Source organism: Camelus bactrianus, chromosome X, assembly GCF_048773025.1.
Source record: "Camelus bactrianus isolate YW-2024 breed Bactrian camel chromosome X, ASM4877302v1, whole genome shotgun sequence".
In the NCBI taxonomy this organism is placed as follows: Eukaryota; Metazoa; Chordata; class Mammalia; order Artiodactyla; family Camelidae; genus Camelus; species Camelus bactrianus.
Window position 1 is genome coordinate 20,105,283 of NC_133575.1, and position 24,998 is coordinate 20,130,280.

A 24,998-nucleotide genomic window follows, 5' to 3' on the forward strand; every position below is an offset into this window, starting at 1 on the left:
ACTCTTTTCTGATTAACATTTAATTCATCTTACAACCATGTTTAGTTTATCTCCAAAAACAAAAACCAAAACCTCATTAGACATTAGACAACATCAGTCATTACCCTAAGTTGTTTTTCTGGCTGACAAATTTTGCAAGAGATAACATGAGCTTATTTGACTGCTAGTAAGCCTAGCTAGAGTAAAAGTACTAGACTTAATGTTGAAGTCTAAAGATATGTCCGTGTTAAACCAAATTAGCTTTTATTTTCTAAAGATTAATCCTGGATTATGTGAACTTGAAAAATATTTGGGTTAGTTTCTACTATATTTTGAATGTATACTCATTTTATATAGTGATTGTTTTTAAGCCAATTAAATGGAGCTCTTTTACAAATTAATTTTAGTAATACCATCTGGAGGTGGAAAAAATACCACATACTTGTAACACATTTGTATGTATAGACACACACATGGACATACAGACAGATGCAAACAGACATCTTACAGTTTTTGTTTTAAAATTTTCCTTGAACTAGCTTGTTGGGCGAGGGTGCTTCTACAGCAGTTTGTATTTTCTAAAAGTCCTCTTTCCTGATTATTTCTTTTAGGAATCGGAAATGGTCTAGAAAAGAGTTTCTGGAGCAGCTACATGCCTTTTTTGACATAAATAGGGGAGGTTGTGGGATTGATGGAAAGTAATGGGTTAAATTTGAACTGTTTCTAGAGCTGCATTTCCAGTTTTGCAAAGATCTGTAAGATGTAACTTAAGTGAAATCATAGGTTGATCCACCCATCCAACTATGTTATCATCAGTTGGCTTGATACCAGGGAGACTTTGAACTATGATGTAAATCAAAAGATTTTTGTGTTTTGCTCAAGCAGTTTTGTCGGTTTCCTTTAGCATGTCCAATTAATATTCTTGAATGGTGGATTTACATACCTTCTGTCTCAAGTACTAGGTGAGGAAACGTTCCCCAGTGAGGTACAATGACCATCTGCATAATAAAATCAGGTAAAAGACATGCAGCCATTCTATAAGAAGCCTATTCAGATGTATCAATTCTCCTATAGACATCTTACCTTCATTCCATCAAGTCTTACGTTCATAATTGTACCCTCCATTAAGACTTCATGAACTGGTTTTGGTTTTATAATTTTGGGAAGCAGAAGTGTTCTCAGTGAGACATCTATTCCTTTAAAACATGCAGGTAAAGTTGATATAACTTCTTTGTCTTTTTGTTTTAAACACCTTTATTGTGGTATGATTCCTGTATAGTAAACTACACATATATCAGATGTACAATTTGGTGAATTTTGATAGATGTATACACCAATGAAACCACTATCACAGTCAAGATAGCTAACAATTCAGTCACTCCCCAAGGGGTGCAAATTTCGATTTCCCAGTTTAACCCTTCCCACTCCGTTTACTGGCTAGTAACCATAAGTTTGTTCACTACGTCTATGAGTCTGTTTCTGTTTTGTAGATAAGTTCATTTGTGTATTTTTTTTTTTAGATTCCACATATAAGTAATATCATATGGTATTTTCCTTTTTCTTTCTGACTTACTTCTCTTAGAATGACAGTCTCTAGGTCCATCCATGTTGCTGCAAAGGGCATTATTTTATTTTTTATGGCTGAGTAGTATTCCATTGTATAAATATACCACATCTTCTGTATCCAGTCATCTGTTGATGGATATTTGGATTGTTTCCATGTCTTGGATATTGTGAACAGTGCTACTGTGAACATGGGGGTGAATGTGTCTATTCAAATTATATTTTTAACTAGATATATGCCCAGGAGTGGGATTGCTGGATCATATGGTGTTTATTTTTACTTTTTTAAGGAGTCACCATACTGTATTCCGTAGTGATTGCACCATTTTACATTCCCACCAATAGTATAGGAGGGTTCCTTTTTCTCCACACCCTCTCCAGGATTTATCATTTATGGACTTTTTACTGATGGCCATTGTGGCTGGTGTGAGGTAATATCTCATTGTAGTTTTGATTTGCATTTCTCTAACAATTGGTGATGTTCAGCATCTCTTCATGTGCTTGTTAGCCATCTGGATGTCTCCTTTGGAGAGATGTTTATTTAGGTCCTCTACCCATTTTTTGATTGGGTTGCTTTATATATATATGTGTGTGTGTGTGTGTGTTTATATTTATATATATACATATATATATAAATGTTTATATGTATATATATAAACATGTTTGAGCTGTTTGTATCTTTTGGAAATTAGTCCCTTGTCGGTTGCATCACTTGTAATATTTTCTCCCATGCGGTAGGTTGTCTTTTTGTTTTGTTGATGGTATCCTTAGCTGTGCAAAAGCTTTTAAGTTTAATTAGGTCCCATTTATTTATTTTTGCTTTTATTTCCATTACTCTAGGAGCTGGTTAAAAAAAAATTGCTGTGATTTATGTCCAAGAGTGTTCTGCCTATGTTTTCCTCTTGGAGTTTTATAGTATCTGGCCTTAACATTTTGGTCTTTAGTCCATTTTGAGTTTATTTTTGTATCTGGTGTTAGAGAATGTTCTAATTTCAGTCTCTTACAGGTAGCTGTCCAGTTTTCCCAGCACCACTTGTTGAAGAGGCTGTCTTTTCTCTGTTGTATATTCTTGCATTCTTTGTCATAGATTAATTGACCATAAGTGGTGGGTTTATTTCTGGACTTTATATCCTGTTCCATTGATCCATGTGTCTGCATTTGTGTGAGTACCATACTGTTTGACTACTGTGGCTTTGTAGTGTAGTATGAAGTCAGGGAGTGTAATTTCCCCCAACTCTGTTCTCCTTTTCCAAGACTGTTTTGGCTCTTGAAGGTCTTTTGTATTTCCACAAAATACAAATTTTAACATTTTTTTGTTCCAGCTCTGTGAAAAATGTCATCGGTAATTTGTTAGGGATTGCATTGAATCTGTATATTTCTTTGAGTAGTATGGCCATTTTAACAATACTGATTCTTCCAATCCAAGAATATGGTATATCTTTTCAACTGTTTACATTGTCTTCAGTTTCTTTCAAGAATGTCTTATAGTTTTCAGAGTACAGTTCCTTGCCCACCTTGGGTAGGTTTATTCCTAGGTATTTTATTCTTTTTGATGTGATGGTAAATGGTATTGTTCCCTTGATTTTTCTGCTATTTCATTGTTAGTGTATAGAAATGTGACTGATTTCTGTATATTAATTTTGTATCCTTCAACTTTACCAAATTCATTGATGAGTTCTGGTTGCTTCCTTAGGGTTTTCTATGTATAGTATCATGTCATCTGCAAGCAGTGGGAGTTTTACTTTTTCATTTCCAATTTGGATTCCTTTTATTTCTTTTTTTTCTGATTGCTATGGCTAGGACTTGCAAAGCTATGATGAATAAAAGTAGTGAGACTGGGCATCCTTGTCTTGTTCCTGATCTTAGAGGAAATGCTTTCAGCTTTTCACCATTAAGTATGATGTTAGCTGTGGGCCTGTCATATATGGCCTTTATTATGTTGAGGTATGTTCTAGCTATGCCCACTTTCTAGGGAGGTTTTATCATAAATAGATGTTGAATTTTATCAAAAGCTGTTTCTGCATCTTTTGAGATGATCATATATTTTTATATTCTTCAGTTTCTTAATGTGGTGTGTCACATTGATTGATTTGCAGATATTGGAAAATCCCTGTATCCCTGGGATAAATCCCACTTGATCATGGTGAATGATTCTTTTAATATATTGTTGGAGTTGATTTGCTAGTATTTTTTGAGGATTTCTGCATCATATTCATAAATGAAATTGGCTTATAATTTTTTTTGTGATATCTTTGGTGTTCATATCATGGTGATGATGGCTTCACAGAATGATGAGTTTGGAAGTGTTCTTTCCTCTGCAATTTTTTGGAAGAATTTCAGAAGGATAGGTGTTAACTCTTCTCTAAATATTTGGTAGAATTTGCCTGTGAGGCCATCTGGTCCTGGACTTTTGTTTGTTGGCAGTTTTAAAATGACTTATTCAATTCCAATACTGGTAATTAGTCTATTCATATTTTATATTTCTTCCTGGTTCAGTATTGGCAAATTGTAGCTTTCTAAGAAATTGTCCATTTCTTCTAGGTTGTCCTTTTTGTTGGTGTCAAATTGCTCATAGTAGCCTCTTACGATCCCTTGTATTTCTGTGGTGTCAGTTATGACTTCTCATTTTTCATTTCTGAATTTATTAATTTGGGCCCTTTCCCTTGTTTTCTTGGTGAGTCTGACTAAGGGTTTATCTTTTCAAAGAACCAGCTTTTAGTTTTACTGATATTTTCTATTTTTTTACTCTATTCCATTTATTTTGGCTCTTACATTTATGATTTCTTCTACTAACTTTGGGTTTTGTTTGTTCTTTCTCTAGGTGTGTTAGGTGCAAGATTAGGTTGTTTGAGATTTTTCTTGGTTGCTGAGGTAGGCTTGTATCGCTATAAACTTGCCTCTTAGAACTGCTTTTGCTGTGTCCCAGAGGTTTTGAATTGTTGTGTTTTCATTTTCATTTGTCTCAAAGTATTTTTTTATTTCATCTTTGATTTCTTCAGTGATCCATTGGTTATTTAGTAGCATATTGTTTAGCCTCCATGTGTTTTCTGTTTTTGAAGTTTTTCCTTATAGTGACTTCTTACCTCATAGCATTGTGGTCGGAAAAGATGTTTGGTTTGATTTCAGTTTTATTAAATTGAGTCTTGTTTTGTGGGCCAACATGTGGTCAATTATGGAGAATGTTCCATGTGCACTTGAGAAGAATGTGTATTCTCATGCTTTCAGACGGAATGCTCCATAGATATCAATTAAGTGTATCTGGTCTAGTATGTTATTTAGGGCCTATATTTCCTCATTGATTTTCTATCTGGATGATCTGTCCATTGATGTAAGTGGGGTGTTAAGGTCCCCCACTATTACTATGTTATTGTTGATTTCTCCTTTTCTGTCTGTTAACAATTGCCTTATATATTGAGATGCTCCTATGTTGGGTGAATTTATATTTACAATTGTTATAACTTCTTCTTGGATTGATCCCTTAAGCATTATGTTGTGTCTTTCTTTGTCTCTTGTAACAGTCTTTATTTTAAAATCTATTTTGTCTAATATAAGTATTGGTACTCCAGCTTTCTTTTGGTTTCTATTTGCATGGAATATATTTTTCCACACCCTTAATTTCAGCCTGCACGTGTCTCTAGCTCTGTAATATGGGTCTTGTTTTTGTATCCATTCAGCCAGTCTGTATCTTTCGGTTGGAGTGTTTAATCCATTTACATTTAAGGTAACTATCAATACATATGTCCTTACTGCCATTTTATCAATTGTTTTGAACTTGTTTTTGTGGGTTTTTTCCTCTTCTTTTTGTTCTCCTTTCTTGTGGGTTATGACTAGAGAATTTTCTATATCATTTGTTGTAAAGCTGGTTTGGTGGTGCTGAATTCTTTTAGCTTTTGTTTATCTGTCAAGCTTTTGATGTCTCCATCAAATCCAAGCAGGAGCCTTGCTGGATAGAGTATTCTTGGTTAAAAGTTTTTCCCTCTGATCACTTTAAATATATCGTGCCACTCCCTTGTGGCCTGAAGAGCTTCTGCTGAAAAATCAGCTGATAACCTTATGGGAATTCCCTTGTATGTTATTTATTACTTTTCTCTTGCTAATTTTAATGTTCTCCCCTTGTCCTTAATTTTTGTTAATTTGATTACTGTGTGCCTTGGTGTGTTCCTCTTTGGGTTGATCCTGTGTGGAACTCTCTGCACTTCCTGGACTTGAGTGATTGTTTTCCATCTTAGGGAAGTCTTCGATTATAATTTCTTCAAAACTTTTCTCACGTCCTTTCTCTCTCTCCTCTTTCTGGGACCTCTATAATGTGAATATTAGTTTTCTTTATGTAGTCTCAGAGTTCTCTTAAACTATCCTCATTTCTTTTCATTTTCTTCCTTTTTCTGTTCTGCAGTAGTGATATCCACTAATCTGTCTTCTGGCACAGTGATCCATTCTTCTGTCTCATTTACTCTATTCTTAGTTCCTTCTGGTGTGTTATTCATTTCAGTAATTTTATTATTCAACTCTGTTTGGGTATTCTTTACATTTTTAATCTCTGTTAAAATCTTCACTTTGTGCATCTATACTCTTCTTGCATTCTCTGAACATCTTCACCATCATTATTCTAAACACTTTTTCAGATAAATTTTCTATAAGCTCCTCATCACTTATTTCTTCTGTGATTTTATCTTGTGCCTTGGCCTGGGAGATACTCCTCTGCCGCCTCATATCGTCTACCTTTCTATTTGTATTTTTAGGTAGGTTAGTTACATTTCTTGACCTTGGAGAAGCAGCCCTCTGTGGGAGATATTCTGTGTGCCCCAACAGTACACTCCTCTCATGTCACCCAAGGGGTGGGGTCCAGCTGGTCCCAGTGTAGAGTCTGGCCTGTGCTTGTGGATTCCTTGCCACAGACTTTGGGATTGTGGTTTTCTTGTTCGTGGTATCTGCCTCTGGTGGGTGAGGTTGGACTGGAGGCTTAGGCAGGTTTCCTGGCAGGAGGAGTTGGTGCCTGCACCCTGCTAGGTGAAGCTTGGTGTTGGACCTCTGATGTCTAGATGTGTTTGTGGCTCAGCAAGTCTGCTGATGGGTGGGGCTGTGTTCCCACCCAGTATGTTGTTTGGCCTGAGGCTTCCCAGCCCTTCAGCCTACAGGCTGTTGGGTGGGGATGGGTCTTGGTGCTGGTGATCCAATCAAGATGGCAGCCTCCAGGAAAGCTCAGGTAGATGAGCACTTCCGGAATGTCCACCACCAGCTGTTAAATCCCCAGTGTGAGCCACAGCCGCCCCCTACCTCCCCAGGAGACTTTCCAAAACTGGCAGGCAGGTCTGGCCTGGGTTCCTATGAAATCACTGCCTCTGCTCTTGGACCTGGCACACACGAGATTCTGTGTGTGCTTCCCAGGAGAGTGAAGTCTCTGTTTCTCCCAGTCCTATGGGGTTCCTGGGCTCCTGCTAGCCTTTAAAACCAGATATCCTGGGATCTCCTCCTCCCAATGCTGGAATCCCAGGCTAGGCAGCTGGACGTGGGGCTCAGAGTTCTCCCTCCTATAGGAGGGCCTCTGTGACTTAATTCTTCTTCAGTGTGTGGGTTACCTACCCGGGGAGTTATGGGGCCCAGTTATATTGTGAGCACGCCCCTTGTGCTGCCCTGCTGTGGTTCCCTCTTTATGTTTTCCATTAAAGATCTGTTTTGCTAGTTTCCTGTCTCTTTTTTTCAACGGTTGTTGAGTAGTCAGGTTTGGTTTTGTTGTTGTTGTGAGGAGAGCCGAGTCCTTCTATTCTGCCATCTTTGTTGGAAATCACCATCTTAATAGGATTCTTACTGAAGGCAGGCCAGCAAGACCAGATAACAAGGATGGGGTGATTCTGACTAAACTGACTTAGCAGGATTCTTGGTATAACTGATTAAGCATGTTGAAAATAGGGCCCACGGACAAGGCCCAGTCCAAACAGGGTTTAGAAGAGCCTGTCTATAGTTTCATCCAGGAAAGAGTCTTTGTCAACACAATGACTGTGTTCTGAATCCTTATGTTAAGTCTTATCAGATACGCCATAATTGACTAGCCTTCCATTTAAAACTTTTTGATTTTTAAATCAAATAAAAGAGCCTATAGTACTGCCTATCACAATCTTTTATTGCCACAAATCCACTGACATGTTACTTCCTTTTGATGCTAATAATATAGGGGAAAAGATGGTGAATCATGAAAATGATGCTACTTTTCCTACTTTACCTAGCAGTTCCGAAATAAAGGCAGAGAGAAAGAAACCTTTCTCCAGCTGTCCCATTGCCTTTTAAAGTGTGTATTATAAACATCTACAAAATGAGGTGAAGAGAGAGAAAACTATGGACTACTAAACTGTTGTAGCTCCTCAGAGCTAAATTTTGGGTTTTCATCAGATTCAGAAGATGCAGGACTCAAGAGATATGATAGATTGTAGAGGGACTCAGCAGGAATAGTGGGAGGAAATTTGGACCATAATTACCCAGAATGAAGCCCATGGCTAATACCAGAGAAATTTGGTTTATCATGGATATTTCTGACGAGATTTTGCTTTCCAAGGTAATATGAACTCAATGGGGAGGAATATGCAGTTATTACACACACTGATCTGGCAAGTAAATAAATTTATAAAAAGTACAAGGCCATCAGATTGCAAGTTCCTAAAGGGAAGCCCTCATGCCTTATTCTGTGAGATCTTTGGCATTATGGGCACTGTTGTATTTCATTCATTCACATTCACATAGTATCATAAATGTATACAAATTTTAGGGTTTGGGACATAGATACAGACATGAATTACATAATCTTCAAGGAGTTCACAGGCTAGTTGGAGAAGAGATAATAGTATATTCATAATACAGTGTGATGAAATATAATGTAGATTATTGGAAATCCAGCAAGGACTATACAGAGATCAAGAAAGAATTTCTGAACTGACAGGAGTTAATTAGAAAATAAAGTACATTTGTAGGGTTTGCAAGTAATGGGGTGGAGAGATTCATTTTTAAAAGGAGATTGGAATGTGCACAGTCATAGGTTGTGTATCACCTGGTGAATTCAGGACAGGAAGTATCATGACATGGATGAACCATGTACTGCATGTGGGATGGAGGGAGAAAAGTGAGCACTGAATCTGACAAGATTTGCAAGTAGGCCGTGGATAAGAGAGTTTGAAATTTATTCTGAGAACCTTTAAAAAATTTTAAGCAGGGTGAGACTGAAAGGAAGACCAGTTAAGAGATATCTTCAGTAATCTATGCAGCTAATTACAGTGAGAGCCTAAACTAGGGCATTAGCAGGAAAAATAGGAGGGGGAAAGGCATGAAAAATATTTTGGAATAAGATTCATAAGGATGAAGTTCATGTGATACAAGGACTAAAGGTAAGGACTGTATACATGATGGAAGCCAGGTTTCTGGCTTTGCCACCTTAGATCTTCCCAGTACGCTGCCAGTGCTGAGTACATGGATTCCAAGGAAATGTTTAAAATAAACTAATAAGACACAGTTGATTGGCTGAGCTATTTCTCCTACCTGCAACCTCTGTACTCGGTTTCTACACACATTTTCAGATTCTCACCTCTAGTGTAGATCTCTTTGCTTCCCATGGGGCTTTCTCTGGGGCAGCTGACTCTTGCTCAGCCCACATTCAGGGCAGCTGAGAAATTCTAGGGATTTAGCACCCCCATGGATAGCCCCTTGACCACTGATGATCAGGAGTTTTAAATACATGTGCCAGCTTCCTTGTTCCTCAGTGGGACAATTTTGAGCTCTATTCTGCATGGTATCTGAGAGTTTCCACAGTGGGATTGAGACCCAGTTACCCACAGCAGTAATCCCTTCTTAACTCACCTTTGACTTTCTTCTTTTCTTGTATCAGTTTCCAGTTTCCTTCCTTAAGCTTCCTGAGCTCACTTCTCAAATACACCATCTGTACCACAATGTCTTGCCCGATTTCTGCTACTGGGGAGTCAAATCTCATATAGAAGGGAAGAGATGAAGTAGATTTTTGAGAGAACATTGGAATCCTTTCATAAGAAAAAATATTGACACAATGAAATAAATTCCAACAGGTCCTTAAAATTATGGGTTTGCATTTTTTCAAAAAGGCTAAGGCAAGAAAATAAATCCACTTGAGAGTTGCCACATGAGATGGAATAATCTTTCTCAAATAATAAACACAGAACAATAATTACATTGTTACCACACAGAAGAAAGACTGAAAATAATTTCATTCTAATATATTACCTTAAACTCTCTCAAGCCTATCTCTCATTTGATCCAAATGATCTGACAGCCTTAGTTTGGGTAGAGTGCTTAAACCCAAGGCAATGCACAAAATAGAAACCCAGTGTCTGTTTCATTTGCTTGGTTGCTCAGGAACTTTCTGCTGTACTCCAGTTTTCATCTTTCTGAAGAGCAAGTGAATTTCACTTGTGAGCAGATGGTATCCAGATATGATATTTGACTTAAATAAATTCTTAGGCATTTTTGACAAAAAAGCAGACTTATAGCTCTCTTCAAGGTCAAAGAAATCCTGCCCACAGAGGATTGATCACAATGATGAAACACTTTTGTAATGTTGTACTCAGTTCCACATTAGAAGCCATAAGGAGTGATAGATAAAGAAGATGCAAATCTAATATACAGTATAGTGATAATACTTAATGCTGTATTGTATACTTGAAATTTGCTGAGAGTAGATCTTAAGTGTTCTCACCACACACACATACACAAATGGTAAGAATCTAAGTTGATGGAGGTGTTAATTAGCTTGATTGTGGTAATCATTTTACATTGTGTATGTAGATTAAATGCTCAATTATATACCTAAAAAAATTCTCATTGTACAACCTAAATATATACAATTTTTATTTGTTAATCATACCTCAATAAAACTGGGGACATTAATTTTAAGAAGTAAACTAAAAAATTAAAGGACCCAGCCCCAATGAAGACTTCATCACTGATGCACAATCTGAGACAGAGTTTCCTAATTTTTCACACACAACTCAACATTGGTGAAAAGATAAATGATTAAAATGCATAGATGCTCTTTATAAACTAAATATCACCATATAGATTAAAAAAAATAGTACTGTCTGGAGGTTTTTGACTTCCAGGCTTTGGTTTTTGGATAAATCCAGTTTGAAATTATAGGGGGACAAAATTTGTCACTGCAAAACCTCTTTGGCATGTGGATTATTTCAGGGTGAAAATAATCAAGTCCTGAAAGACTCAGGAAGAAACTTTGACCATCCCCATAAGTGCCTAACAGAATTTAGAGGGTTTGTTCCTCAAACAGAGCTATCACCAGAGATAGCTGCAAAGAACATGGGTTAGGTGTGGTGGGGAACTTGGCAGGGCCTAGAGATCAGAGTCCACTGTGTCCCATTGTCTCTGCCTGGCCCAGAAGACATTTTTTTCCTAAACTTGCTTTTCTATCTCCATGTGAATCGCCTTTCTCCCTTTTGAAGTCCCAAACCATTACCCCTAACAGCCTGTTTTGTCTTTAGCTGATATGGTGTTTAAGGTGAGGGTTTTGACCATTTATTTGAGTTAGTCAGTTTTTCTAGGTCTCTCATGTCTACTGTTTTTGAACTTCTGTTTGTTTTTCTCCTGTTAATCTGCCTTATGTCAGTTTAATTCTTAGACCAGCTGGAATAACCTAGAAGGGTAGAGGGGAATTTCTTCCCTGACACAGTAAAGTTCTAGCAAAAGGTTTAAGCATGGTAGAAACATAATTTAATCATATTTTTAGGAAGAAAAATCATATAGCAGGGGCCCATAAAATGAGCAGATCTTCAAGCAAAGATAAGAGACGACAGAAAATTATGTTTTGGAGTGTGTCATGTCTTAGGTCAAAAAGCCATTGACTAAAATCCCTAGCAGTGGGCATGCAAGAAAAGAGAAATTGACAAATGCTCTTTCAGAAAAAGGAATGAAATGGTTTCAGGATTATTTAGCTATAGAAGATGAAGGAAAAGGGAACTTGAGAGCAATTCTGTGATTGGAAAGTGGCTGAATAATGCTGCCTTTGATAGAAATAGGGAGTTGGGATTAGAAAGATGTTATTAAATTTGTTGGGATTGGAAAGAATAAGTTATTAATTTACCTTTACAAATCCTGGATTGTTTCAATTAAATGGTGACATTCAAATATGATGTCCTAGAAGAATTTATACTTAAATGAAATTATGTGTAATGTTTTAGACTTATAAATGGCCATTAGAGGAGTGAAAGCATCAATGTGTTTCTTCAACAGAGACCGTAAGGGGAAGGTTTACAAAAATGTAGGCTATTAAATACCTGGAGAACAACCGCAGGCAAGAAGTAGAACAAAGAGGAACAAAAGGAAATTGTCATGGAAAGACTGATATCAGAAAAGGAGGAAGTGAAAGTAAAAGGGCAGAACTTCAAGAAGGACATAGAGCTCACAAGTGCTTAATTCTGCAAAAATATCAGAAGATAACATTGGACTGATCTTTACAAAATACAAAATTCAGAGACTGTCAGTGATTAACCTTGAAATTGAGTTCTTATTTCTTTGGTTTCCACTGAATGTTCCCATAAATTGATTCTAGTATATATGAACCAAATTATAATTCCAGACTCTACATTACATTAGGTGGAATGCAACCAAGGATTTAATAGTCTGACCCCAGTTTAGGTTTTGTTTTCAATTTACATCCCTTTCTAATACAAGCTACTAGTTATTTTCTGTATTTTGAAATATTTGACATATTTCTCCAATTTTAATTTTAACAAAAAGTTTGTAATAAACTATTATTGTTTATTTTTAAATAGAAACTATTGCTATCAGTTGTTTAATTCTGCCTCGTAGGTTTCCAATGTACAGATATTAAAAATTAATGTTTCACTAAACCATTGTCTTCCGAAAGTATTATCAAACATCACAATCCATTCTGTCCTCAGAATATTAGCACATGTAATTTTAAACAGCTGGAAAAGAAAGTCGTGCTATCAACTGAATTATACTGATTGCTAATGATCATAGCTTGTCCATCTAGTACCCTTTATCTCAGTAGTTTTCAAACTTCTGTCCATTGGAATCCTGAGAGGGCTTGCTGGACCCCACCCCCAGAGGCTGGTCCAGTAAATCTGGTGTAGGGCTGGAATGTGCACTATAACAAGTTACCAGGTGATGCTACTGCATCCAGACTTCAAGAACCATTGCTCCTAGTCTGGGACAGCACGATTCATCTGCAAAACAAACGTATACCAAATGATGGTTCTAGATGCTAGCAATCAAAGACCAAAAAAATACAAGCTCCAAAGTAGAGTGAGACAAAGTATTATAATGAGGTATTTTATATTGTACATTGGTGAATCGATTAGTTCTATATGAAAAGGGAAGTTGACCACTTTAGGTAATTTGTCAATAGATTTATTTTTTCAAAGCAGTTATTTCAAAGTAGATCAAGTCTTTATTTTTTTATTTTGGGTAAACAAAATTAATTCTAGGAAAAGCAACTCACTGAGAGATAAAACCAATTTAAAATTTACATGTATGTACTGTTCATTGTTTCTAACAGGAGTTTACAGCTTTAGCTTTTTAAACTTACAAGTCTTCAAAGGAATAAAACCAACCACAAAATAAGAATCAACAGAATGTGGTAATCCAATCATAAAGGGTAGTCAAATGTGTTTATACATATTCAAGAAATCAATCATGTAAGTTATAAATAGTAAGTAGTTCATTTGTGTCCTTTTAAGATTCCACATATAAGCAATATCATATGGCATTTCTCTTTCTCTTTCGGGCTTACTTCACTTAGAATGATGATCTCCAGGTCCATCCATTTTGCTGCAAATGGCATTATTTTACTCTTTTCATGGCTGAGTAGTATTCCATTGTGACTCCACATCTTCTTTATGCAGTCATCTGTTGATGGACATTTGGGTTGTTTTCATGTATTGACTATTGTAAATAGTGGTGGTATGAACACTGGGGTGCATGTGTATTTTCAAATTATATATTTTTCTGAGTATATGCCCAGGAGTAGGATTGCTGGATCATATGGTAAGTCTATTTTTAATTTTTTTTTTTTAAGGAAACTCCATACTGTCCTCCATAGTGGCTGCGCCAATTTACATTCCCACTAACAGTGTAGAAGGGTTCCTTTTTCTCCACACTCTCTCTAGCATTTATCATTTCTGTACTTTACAATGATAGCTATTCTGTATGGTGTGAGGTGTTATCTCATGGTAGTTTTGATTTGCATTTCTCTAACAATTGGTGAGTATCTTTTCATGTGCTTGTTGGCCATCTGGATGTCATTTTTCGAGAGATGTCTATTTAGGTCTTCTGCCCATTTTTTTATTGGGTTGCTTGTTTTTGTTTCGTTTTATATATATAAAGGTGTATGAGCTGTTTGTATATTTTGGAAATTAGTCCCTTGTCAGTTGCATCACTTGCAAGTATTTTCTTCCATTGTGTAGGCTGTCTTTTTGTTTTGTTGATGGTATCCTTAGCTGTGCAAAAGCTTTTAAGTTTAATTAGATCCCATTTGTTTATTTTGCTTTTATTTCTGTTACTTCAGGATCTGGTTCAGAAAATACATTGCTGTGATTTATGTCCAAGAGTGTTCTGCCTATGTTTTCCACTAGGAGTTTTATAGTATCTGATGTTACATTTAAGTCTTTAATCCATTTTGATTGTTTTTTTTTTTTTTGGTTGTATATGGTGTTATAATGTTCTAATCTCATTGTTTTACAGTTTTCCCAGCACCACTTGTTGAAGAGGCTGTCTTTTCTCCATTGTATACTCTTGCCTCCTTTGTCATAGATTAATTGACCATAAGTGTGTGGGTTTATTTCTGGATTTTCTATCCTGTTCCATTTATCTATGTGTCTGTTTTTGTGCTGGTACCTAACTGTTTTGATTACTGTGGCTTTGTAGTATATTCTGAAATCATGGAGCATGATTCCCCCAGCTCTGTTCTTTTTCAAGATTGTTTTGGATATTGGGGGTCTTTTGTGTTTTCATACAAATTTTAACTTTTTCTGTTGTTGTTGTTCCAGCTCTGTGCCAAATGTCATTGTTAATTTGATAGAGATTGTATTGAATTTGTATATTTCTTTGGGTAGTATGTCCATTTTAAAAATATTGATTCTTCTAATCTAAGATCATGGTATATCTTTCCATTTGTTTATGTCATCTGTAATTTCTTTGATCAGTGTCATATAGTTTTCAGAGTACAGCTCTTTTGCCTCCTTGGGTAGGTTTATTCCTAGGTATTCTATCATTTTTAGTGCAATGGTAAATGGTATTTTTCCTTAATTTCTTTTTCTGCTATTTTGTTTTCAGTGTATAGAGATGCATTGGACTTCTGTACATTAATTTTGTTTCCTGCAACTTGACCAGATTCATTAATAGAGTTCTAGTAGTTTTCTGGTTGCTTCTTCAAGGTTTTCTATGTATAGTATCATGTCATCTGCAAGCAGTGAAAGTTCTACTTTTTCATTTCTAATTTTAATTCCTTTTATTTCTTTTTCTTCTGATTGCTATGGCTAGGACTTGGAAAACTATGTTGAATAGAAGTGGTGAGAGTGGGCATCCTTGTCTTAATCTTAGAGGAAATGCTTTTGGCTTTTCCCCATTATGTATGATGTCAGCTGTGGGTTTGTCATATATGACCTTTATTATGTTGAGGTATGTTCCATCTATGCCCACTCTCTGGAGAGTTTTTTTTTTTTAATCATAAATGGATGTTGAATTTTATCAAAAGCTTTTTCTGCATCTATTGAGATGATCATATGGTTTGTATTCAATTTGTTAATGTGGTATGTCACATTGTTTGATTTGTGGGTATTGAAAAATCCCTGTATCCCTGGGATAAATTCCACTTGATAATGGTGAATGATCGTTTTATTGTATTGTTGGATTTGATTTGCTAGTATTTTGTTGTTGAAGACTTTTGCATCTGTATTCATGAGTGAATTGGCCTGTAATTTTATTTTTTTCTTGTGATATCTTTGGTTTTGGTATGAGAGTGATGATGGAATGAGTTTGAAAGTGTTCCTTCCTCTGCAATTTTTTGGAAGAGTTTCAGGAGGATAGGTGTTAACTCTTCTCTAAATGTTTGGTAAAATTCGCCTGTGAAGCCATCTGATCCTGGACTTCTGTTTGTTGGGAGTTTTTAAATTACTGATTGAATTTCAGTATGGGTAATTAGTCTGTTAATGTCTTGTATTTCTTCCTGGTTTAGTTTTGGCAAATTGTAGCTTTCTAAGAAATTGCCCATTTCTTCTAGGTTGTCCTTTTTGTTGGTGTCAAATTGCTCATAGTAGCCTCTCATGATCCCTTGTATTTCTGTGGTGTCGGTTGTGACTTCTTTTTCATTTCTGAATTTATTAATTTGGGCCCTTTCCCTTGTTTTCTTGGTGAGTCTGACTAAGAGTTTATCAATTTTGTTTATCTTGTCTAAGAACCAGCTTTCCGTTTAATTGATCTTTTCTATTGTCTTTTTAAGTCTCTATTTCATTTATTTCTGCTCTAATCTTTATGATTTCTTTTCTTCTAACTCTGGGCTTTGTTCTTTCTATAGCTGCTTTAGGTGGAAGGTTAAGTTGTTTACTTGAGATTTTTCTTGTTTGCTGAGGTAGACTTGTATCACTATAAACTTGCCTCTTAGAACTGCCTTTGCTGTGTCCCAGAGGTTTTTGATCATTGTTTTCATTTTCATTTGTCTCAGAGTAATTTCTGATTTCCTGTTTGATTTCTTCAGTGATCCATTGGTTGTTTAGTAGCATATTGTGTAGCCTCCATGTGTTTGCAGTTTTTTTCTTGTAGTTGATTTCTAACCTTACAGTGTTGTGGTCGGAAAAGATGGTTGGTATGATTTCAGTTTTCTTAAATGTACTGAGGCTAGCTTTGTGGGCCAGAATGTGGTTGATTTTGGAGAATGTTCCTTGTGCACTTGTGAATAATGTGTATTCTGTTGGATGGAATACTCTATAGATATCAATTAAGTCCATCTGGTCCAGTGTGTTATTTAGGGCCTGTATTTCCTGATTTATTTTGTCTGGATGATCTGTCCATTGTTGTAAATGGGGTATTATGTTCCCCTACTATTATTGTGTTGTTAATTTCTCCTTTTATGTCTGTTAACAATTGCCTTATATATTGAGGTGCTCCTATGTGGGGTGCATATATGTTTACAATTGTTATCCTCTTCTTGGATTGATCCCTTAAGCATTATGTATTGTCTTTGTCTGTCTCTTGTAACAGTCTTTATTTTAAAATCTATTTTGTCTGATGTAAGTATTGCTACTTCAGCTTTCTTTTGGTTTCCATTTGCATGGAATATCTTTTTCCATCACCTTACTTTCAGCCTGCATGTGTCTCTAGCTCTGAAGTTGGTCTGTTGAAGACAGCATATATATGGGTCTTATTTTTGTATCCATTCAGCCAGTCTACGTCTTTTGGTTGGAGCATGCCTTCTTTAGTTATAATAGTGGCAAAAAAACACCTGGAGACATGTTTGCCAACCACTGAATCATACAAAGTTTATTTCAGCAGACTTACATGGGTTAGTTTTTTAATAATAACTTAAGTGGTTGAAAACACAAACCATAAAGGAAAATAATGGAATGAATATATTAAGAAAAACTGTACAGTATCAAAATACTGTGACTATCAAAAGACTAATGGCTAGAGAAACTATTAAAATGTATATGGGAGATAAAAGCTAGTGTCTAGTATTATAGAAACAGTTGTAAAAGTTATTAAAGTTGTCACAGTGGAAAATGGCTAAATGTTAAAAATTACAGATATACAGATGTCCAGTAAACATAAAGAATAGGTTCATCCTCTAAAATAATCAACTGAAGTTGAAAGTCTTTGTAGGGTCCTAAATTAATAACCCTCTTCCTACGACCCCCAGTTCTGAATCAGCTGATAAAGACATAATATATATCATGAACTACGTTATTACTAATGAATTTGATAGTCAGATCATAGAGTCATGCTATTAACTTCTTAAAGCTGAGCCCTCAACTTTGACTGAACTCTCCATTCAGGTAGGTGAGAGACGGAAGAGGCCTTACCCACGCGGTTAGAATGTACCCCTGGGCAGAGAAAGAGAAACCTGGCCCCTGCTCAGTAGCAGTCTGTCCTGCAGTGCTCACCAGTCAGAAAAGGCACTTGATCTTCACTGGGGCGGCATGAATGAGGGAGAAGGAGAGGCTAGGGTACTAGGCTAATGGAGCTCTTTGCACAAAGAAAGAAACATTAACAATAGGCACGAATTTCTCCCCCTAAGCACAAAAAGTTTTCCTCCTATGACTGCATATTGAAACATCCACGTACCACCACTATTTTTCATAAATTTGCGGAAGTTGAACATTGCAACATAGATAATGCCTAGTTTTGGCTAAGGTATGGGAAAACAGTCATTAGTTACACAACTGGAGGCGGATCAAGAAAATTTTCCTGAAATCCATTTGGCAATATAATCAAGGGCCCTAAAAATGATTCAAACACTTTGGCTTAGAAATTGCACTCTTAGGAGTTCATTCTACAGAAATACCAAGGCCTATGCATGAAATTTTAGCCATAGGGAAGTTCACAGTAGCATTGTTTAAACCAAAAACAAACCTTAAGAAAAAAAAAAAAAGATGTGACATAGGGAAATGGGTAAAATATTTACCCATTGATGCAGTATAATACCTTGCATATATTAAAAATGTGTATATAAATACAGTGAATGGTACCAAAAGATTTCTGTGATATGGCTTTAGGATTGAAAAAGAGTATATTTAAGTACATATAGTGTTACACAGTTAGATATCTTTACTACAAAGTTTTAGACAAAAAAAAGGTGGGGGTAAGTGTAAAAATCTTAAGGATGGTTATGAGTGAGATATTAGTTAACTTATAACTAATAACATGTACTCACCTTTTTTTGCACTCATATTTTATTTATAATGAACATGTAAGCTTAATAACAATTGAAAAAGCGTTAAACTGGCAAAGCAATTACATTTCTCTAGTGTTAGTACTTCAGAGTTTTGTATTTAAAGATATGTTTCAGGTAGAGGTATGACTTCAACTCTTTCAAATTTTTTTCTTCCTGGTACAGTCTTTCTTTTCTCTGTGGTTCTGAGTATCAAAGTTTTTAGCTTTGTTAGAAAAGGCTGATTAGCGAATAAAATTACATGATTTACAAATCCCTTCTTTACTCAGGAAATAAGATAAATGACCACTCCAAAGTTGAGGTCTCTTCATTGTGACTATTTTTAATACAGTAATTGATAGTGCATTTTACATATGTGTTTGAAATTGCAAAAACTATTTCAGATATGAAGAATTTATTGTAATTTAAAATGTGTGAACGTTATATAACATCCATATCAAATACATGTGCATAAAACACTTCATTGAAGTCTGAGATATAATTCCAACTGAGAAACCTATGCATTGATACTACATATTACATATTTATTTTTTAAATTGATGTATACTTGATTTACAATAGTAGTTTCAGATGTACAGCCTAGAGACACAATATTTTTATAGGTTATACTTCATTAAAAGTTACAAGTTAACGGTGATAATTCCCTGGGCTCTTATTGCTAGTTTATTTTGTACACAGTAGTTTGTATCTCTCAATTCTGCACACCTGTATCACCTCTGCCCCAGTCCCACTCCCCACTGGTAACCACAATTTCTCTGTATCTGAGTCTGTGTCTGTTTTGCTATATGTATTCATTTTTTTAGATTCCACAAATAAAGGGTATACAGTATTTCTCTTACTTTGACTGACTTCACTTAGCACAGTACTCTTTAGTTACATCCACATTGTTGCGAACAGAATTTCATTCTTTTTGTGGCTGAGAAATATTCCATTTTGTATTTATATACCAAACCTTGTTTATCTATTTGTCTGTTGCTAGCCACTTGGGTTGCTCTGTATCTAGGTTATTGTAAATAATGCTGTTCTGAACATTGGGATGCACGTATCTTTGAGTTGATGGTTTTTGATTTTTTGGATATATACCTAAGAGTGGAATTGCTAGATTATATGGTAATTCTAATTTTAATTTTTTTGAGGAACCTCCATACTGTTTTCCACAGTAGCTGCACAAATTTGCATTCCCACCAACAGTACACAAGAGTTCCCTTTTCTCCATATCTTTTCCAGCATTTGTGGAATTTGTGGAATTTATTTGTGGTCTTTTGACAATAGCCGTTCTGAGAAGTGTGGGGTGATACCTCACTGTAGTTCTGATTAGAGATATTGAGCATCTTTTTGAGTGCCAGTTAGCCATCTGTGTGACTTCTTTGGAAAAATGTCTATTCAGGTCTTCTGCCCATTTTTAATTATTTGTGTTTTAGATATTAAGTTATGTGTGCTATTGATATATTATGGATATTACCTCCTTGTTGGTCATCTCACTTGCACATATTTTCTCCCAATCAGTAGGCTGCTTTTCATTTTGTTGCTGCTTTCCTTTGCTGTGCAAAAGCTTTTATTAGGTCCTATTTGTTTATTTTTACTGTTATTTTGCCTTAGAAGACATTCAAAAAATATTGCTATGATTTCTGCTGAAGAGTGTTCTGCCTATGTTATCCTCTGTAAATTTTATGGTTTGAGGTCTAATATAGATCTTTAATCCACTTTGAGTTTATTTTTGCATATGGTGTGAGGAAATGTTCTAATCTCATTGTTTTACAGGTAGCTGTTCAGTTTTCCCAGCATCAATTATTGGAGAGACTGTCTTTTCTCCATGGTATATTCTTCTCTGCTTTGTCATAGATTAATTGACCATAGTTGTGTGGGTTTATCTGTGGGCTTTCTATTCTGTTCCATTTGTTTTTGTGCTAGAACCATAGTTGGTTACTGTAGCGCTGTAGTATTGTCTGGAGACTTGGGAGGGTGATAACTGTAGCTTTTTTTTTCCCCCCTCAAGATTGCTTTGGCAATTCAGGGTCTTTTATTGTTCCAAATGAATTTTAAGATTATTCTGTTCTGTGAAAAATACCGTGGGCATTTTGATAGTGATTGTATTCAATCTGTAGATTGTTTTAGGCAGTATGGACATTTTAATTATAGTAATTCTTTGAATCCAAGAGCATGGGATATCTTTTCATTTCCTTCCATTACTTTGAATTCCCTTCACTGTTTTAAAGACCTGTATGCTGAAAAGTTTTCTTCTTTGGTTAAGTTTATTCCTAAATATTTTTATTCTTTTTGATGAGATGGTATATGGGATTGTTTTTGTGCTTTCTCTTTCTGAAAGTTCTTTTCTTAGTGTATAGAAAAGCAGAGCCAGAGCATTTGCTGAGCTTGGAGTGGGATGTGTGGTGAGGTGGTTATGAGAAACCTGGCAGCTGCTTGACAAGACCTCTTTCCACCCTGCCTCAGGGGTTAGCCAGCACGTGCATGCTCATCACAAGCAGAGTCTAGGCTTCCCACAGCACTTCTGTTTGTCTCAGGGTCCCTCCAGCTAGCCAAGGGGCTTGTCTCCTCTACATAAGACCCCAGGACTGGGGCACACAATCTGGACCTTGAACCACTCACTGCCCAGGATAGGTGTCTGCCCATATAATATCCCTCGTCCCCTCTCAGGAGCACAGGTCTCAATCTGATTGCATTGCTTCTCTTCCCACCTGATTGTGTGTCTGTCTTTCTTACAGCCTTGGTTGCACAGGAATCCTTCTGCTGGTTTCCAGTTTTCAATTTTCCATATGAAGGTGAATTTTTGATGTGTTGGGGGAGGGCAGTGAGTTCCATGTTTTCTTACTCCACCATCTTAATCCCTCCTCCTTCTCTAAACTTTGTAATTTCTGCTCTCTGGCTTTGTCTTTTTTTAGCTCCTTAGGTATAAAGTTAGGTCATTTATTTGAGATCTTCTTTGTATAGGCAAGAAGACCCAGAGAGGGTAAATGAATTTCCCATAAGAAGTTAATAAAAGAATGAAGAATTCTGATCCCCCCCCTTTTTTCTGATTTTCATAAGATTTAACAGTATTTTCTTCAGTTCTCAATTATAACATATTCTTTTACTTGTATCTGGACTATGTTTTTCTTACCAAGAAGTAGCTAAAATTGATTGTGGCTCAAGTCCCATTATTTGGGAGTTATTATCTGAAAGTTGATCAATTTTATGGGCTTTAAAGAAAAAAGATCTCATAGGCCTTTGGAAAATTCATCAAATAAATCTTTACAAGAATCTTTAAGGGCCAGATTTAACCAGTAAACCTGTATTAAACTAGTGCCAACTTTATATTTTTACTCTAATTCTGATCATTTAAGCTGACAACTATTCTCAACCATTTTATTATTAACAAAGGAAAAAAAAAGTGAAGAAGACAGAGCGCTCTAATAGTCGCATCATAGAGGCCCCAGAAAGGGAAGAGAGAAAGGACCTGAGAAAATTTTTTGAGAGATAATCACTGAAAACGTCCCCAACTTGGGAAAGGAAACAGTCACCCAAGTCCAGGAAGCGCACAGAGTAGCACACAGGATCAGTCCAAAGAGGAACACACCAAGGCACATAGTCAACAAATTGACAATTAAGGATAAAGAGAAAGTATTAAAATTAGCAAGCGAAAAGCTACAAATAACATACAAGGGAACTCCCATAAGGTTATCAGCTGGTTTGTCGGCAGAAGCTCTGCAGGCCAGAAGGGAGTGGCACGATACATTTTAAGTGATGCAAGGGGGAAACTTACAACCAAGAATACTCTATCCAGCGAGGGTCTCGTTCAGACCTGATGGAGAAATCAAAAGCTTCACGGGTAAATAAAAGCCAAAAGAATTCAGCACCACCAAACCAGCTTTACAAAAAATGTTAAGGGACCTTCTCTAGTCATCAAAGCGTAAGGAAAGAGAAAAGAAAAAAAAAAAAAAAAAAAAAAAAACTGAGAGCTACAAAAGATTGCTTTGGCTGTTTGGGGTCTTTTGTGGTTCCTTATAAATTTTGGAATTGTTCTAGTTCTGTGAGGAATGTCGCGAGTATTTAGATGGGGGTTGCATTGGATCTCTGGATTGCTTTGGGTAGTGTGGCCATTTTGATAGTGTTGATTTTTCCAATCTAAGAGCACAAAAAAATCTTTCCATTTCTTTGTCATGTCAGTTTTCAGAGTATATTTCTAGGTATTTTGTTGTTTTTGATGTAATGGAAATGTTTATGCCCAGTTCTGAGTCTGGTTTTTGAAGTGAAAAAAATAAAGTGAGTGAAGGGCCGCAAATGGCAAAGTATCCTTCTTTTCTTATGGTGAGCTGTATTCCATTACATATATGTGTGCTGCATCTCCATTATCTGTTCAACTGTTGATGTGCACTTAGGATGCTCCCACATCTTGGCAATTATAAATAATGTTGCTGTTGACAGCAGGGTGTATGTATCTTTCTGAGTTAATTCTTATTTTGTGGTTGGCTTTATTCCTTTGATAACTATGTAAATTAAAAAAGCTAAAGCTCTAAACGTTCCTAGAAACAATGAACAGTACATATATGTACATTAAAAAATGTATGTGCAGTAAAAAAAAATGATCAAGCCATGAAAGACATAGAAGAAACTTAAGAGACATGTTACTAAATGAAAGAAGCCAGACTGAAAAGGCTACAAACTGTATGATTCCAACCAAATGACATTCTGGAAAAGGCACAGCTATAGAAACAATAAAAAGATTGTGGTTTCCAGGGGTTTGGAGAGAGGGAGGGAGGGCGGGAGGGATGAATAAATGGAGAAACAAGGAATTTTAGGGCAATGAAATTATTCTGTATGATAGTACAGTGGTGGCTACATGTCATTATGCATTTGTCAAAACCCATAGAATGTGCAACATCAGGAGTGAACCGTGGAGTTTGATAATAATGCTGGTCCATCAGTTGTACCAAATCTGCCACACTGATGAGGGCTGCTGAGGGTGGGGGAGTATGTATGTGTGGGTGGGGAGGGCTGTGTGGGAACTCTATTTTCTGCTCGACTCTGTTGTAAATCTGAAACTTCCCTAAAAAAGAGTATTAAAAAAAAAAAAAGACAGTTTGGAGGAAAATGGTTTACCTGATAAATGCCATTCACTGGCGAGCAGACTTATACCTGCAGAAGTGCAATTAACACTTGTATTAGTTTCCTAGCATTGCTGTTTAACTGTCCCATAAACGGTGCGGCTTACAGCAACAGAAATTTTCTCTTGGAGTTGTGGAGTCTCGAAGTCTGAAACCCATCTGTCATCAGGACAACTCACTTCAAACGTTCTAGGGAAGAATTCTTTCTTGGCTTCCAGCTTATGGTGGCTTCTGGCGTTCTTTGGATTATGGAAGGGTTAACTCCAGTCTTTGACGTCACATGGCCTTCTTCTATGTGTCATTGGGTTTAGGGCCCACACAAAATCCAGGCTATTTCATCTTACCCTTTATTACAGCTAACAAGATCCTATTTGTCAGTTTCTTCACATTGTGAGTTTCTGGGTGGACATGAATTCGGGCAGGGTGACCATGGTCTTCCCACGCAGACTTCTGCTCTTGTGCGGGTCGGGAGGGGCAGTAGCAAGGCAGGAAGTGCTATGCAGGTTTAAGTCCTGGCAGGTTATTAACCTCTCTGCGCCCATTCAGAAAGTGAAAGGTCATCAAATCTGCTCTCTGGGTTTACTGTGGGGACAAAATGAGACGAGTGTGCACATGCTCCTCCTTGCTGGCCCCTAACCTGTCCCCTTTGCATCCTACAACTCCTGGTAGAGCTGCAGTAAATTCCTGGCACTTGCACAACCTCCACATTGCCGTTCAAATGTTACCTCAAGATGGAAATTTCATTGCACCCTCCCTGGTAAGCTGATGAGTCTCTGAACCACACACATACACACAAATGGTACTCTAAATAGAGAGACACAGACAAGTTAAAAATGAGTCCCTTATAGAATGTGAAAAACAGGTGATCTCCGCCATTCCGGCCATGGGTAAGCCTTCCCCCTCGTTCCCCTCTTCCCCCTCTTCCCCCTGTCACGAAAGGAGTGATGCCTTGTATCAGAGATCTTCCTCTCTCCTCTCCTCTCTCTTCTCTCTCTCTTCGTCTCCCTTTCTCTCTCTCTCTCTCTCTCTTGCAGTGAATGCTTCTATCTGCGACCCTCCTCTTTCTCTCTCTCTCACCCTCTCTCTCTTTATCTCACCCCCTCTCCCTCTCTCAGAATGAATGCTTGTATCTGCGACCGTCCTCTATCTCTCTGTCTCTGTCTCTCGGAATGAATGCTTGTATCTCCTACCCTCGTCTCTCTCTCTCTCTATCTCTCTCTCCTCTCTCTGTCTGTCTCGAAGTGAATGCTTGGATCTCCGAACCTCTTTTCTCTCTCTCTCTCTCGCTCTCTCGGAATGAATGCTTGTATCTGAGAACTTCTCCCCGCTCACCTCCTCATCTCCCTCTTCTCTCCTCTCTCTCCTCTCTCTCTCTGTCTCTCGAACTGAATGCTTGTATCTGTGACCTTCCCCCCGCCTCTCTCTCT

General features: G+C 36.8%; 2 long non-coding RNA genes across 2 annotated transcripts in view; one reads left to right on the plus strand and one right to left on the minus strand.

The window, feature by feature from the left end:
* LOC141576217 (uncharacterized) overlaps positions 1-24,998 on the plus strand; it is a 120,215-nt gene that overhangs the window by 9,850 nt on the left and 85,367 nt on the right. The gene's annotated exons all lie outside the window — the stretch shown is intronic.
* Positions 10,641-24,998, minus strand: part of LOC123618181 (uncharacterized) — a 538,073-nt gene continuing 523,715 nt past the window's right edge. The window contains exon 8 of the long non-coding RNA XR_012504508.1: positions 10,641-24,153. This is a non-coding gene — a long non-coding RNA (uncharacterized LOC123618181). The remainder of the gene's footprint in view (positions 24,154-24,998) is intronic.